The sequence below is a fragment of the Sapajus apella genome, unplaced genomic scaffold (genome assembly GCF_009761245.1).
Source record: "Sapajus apella isolate SASKATOON/1434 unplaced genomic scaffold, GSC_monkey_1.0 scaffold1, whole genome shotgun sequence".
NCBI lineage: Eukaryota > Metazoa > Chordata > Mammalia > Primates > Cebidae > Sapajus > Sapajus apella.
In genome coordinates this window covers 37,211,676-37,213,512 of record NW_022436941.1, presented here as the reverse complement: position 1 = coordinate 37,213,512, position 1,837 = coordinate 37,211,676, and positions in this window count along the sequence as shown.

The window sequence follows — 1,837 nt, the reverse complement described above, 5'->3', positions numbered from 1 at the left end:
TTTTTTTTTTACATTAAAATTCTGAGGATTTTAACCTAAAAGCTGATGATGGAAAGAAATAAAAGGAAAAAGGGAGGGAGGAAGGAAGGAAGGTGGGAGGAAAGGATGGTAATAGTAAATGAATGCTTGTAATGAGAATTTTTCTGTGCGTGTGCAAGGAGTTTAAGTAAATATTTTGACAGTAATAGAGTATGTTTTGCTTACTGCCATTTTCTGGCTTCAGTTTAGTGGCTGGCCTTCAATACAGAAGGAAAATGGGACAGAACTGTGATTTAATTTCTATGAAAACTTATGCAGATGACAAGGCATTCAAGGCGCTATGGAAGAGAAGTGCACTCACACCTGTGGGTGTCCCCTCCCACACTGGAACTCTGTGTGGCAGCTTTCTGCTCCTTCAGATTAACTCTGGATTCTGTAACTGTCCCACCTACCTTTCATTGCTAGGTTCACAGCTTCTGCAAGCTCGACACTGATGACCTCAGTGCCATTGACAGCCAGCACCACATCTTCCATCCGCAGCCCGGCTTCCTTGGCGGCAGTGTCTGTGAGGAGACAGACAACAGTCTCATTGAGGGACGGTCCCAAATGGAGTACCCTGCTATTTGTCCTCTTTTTAAAAGGCCCTTTCTCTGAAGGTTCTTTCTTTCCAACTTTAGACAATTGCCGATGTCATTAATAAGGAGGAAAATGCTCTCCTTGCTGCCTCCCTTTCATTTCCAAGACGTGGTTTCCTCACAAATTCAGCCAGGCTGCTGCATGGCCTCTTTGCAATATAATAGCAAAGCTGCTCAGAAACTCAATCTATTCATCCACCAGAAGGTTGAACTGCTAGTTCTCATTCCCTCATTGCTGCTAGGTTTCTTTGTAACCCTGAGAAAATCATTTAACCTCAATATCTCCATCTATAAAAAGGGGGGTGGGGGCAGAGCTTCTCTGCAGGATTGTTGAGAGAGCAAGTAATTGAAATACTTATGAAGTTGTGGCAAAAACAGATCCTGGAATACTGAGGGGGAAAAAAAAAACCAAGAGCTGCTTTTACTTTCATTGTATAGGCTCCTTTCTGAGCCATCTCAGAAAGGAAACCAAAAATAGCCTAAGCCTAAGGACTTAGGCTTTGGAAGATGGGAGGGGCCTTCCCAGACGTTAGTTATTTTATTCCATAGTTTTCTAGCATCTTTACTTACTACAAAATACCTAATATTCTTTAGAGCTAAAAAGGATGTAATAAGCCATTTCAAGGTTAATTCATTTTTAATAAGGCCTCCCATATCTTTGACCAAAATTCTTTCTGCTGCAATTTAAATCTGTTTTTATTTTTTGCTTCAGTTTAAACCCATTTCCTCTTTCTTAGGACTCAGTGCTGGGCATATGTGTTATTCATGGACTTGAAGAATACTGTGCAGTAATATCAGGCTTTTAGTATTTAGAATGTCATAAGCCTTATTAAAGGATTTTATTTTCAAAGTATGATTCAACAGATAATAACTTAGAATGTTTACAGTAATGACTACATTTTATCTAAATCTGTCCATAGTAGGAGTTTTCTCTGTTGGATAAACAATGGCCCATCAATGTAGGAAGGCAGATAAAAAGTAATGAATATTCTGGATAATATTTCCATTCATAATATAATCATAATTAATTAAAGTCTCATGGCATGGTTGATCATTTGAATATATTCCTTCATAGTGTTTTCTAGGGATGAGGTTTCACTATGTTGCCTAGGCTGGTCTCAAACTCCTGGACTCAAGAGATCCTCTAACCTTGGCCTACCAAAGTGCTGGAATTACAGGCATGAGCCACAGCATTTGGCTTTTTTTTTTTTTTTTTTTTTTTT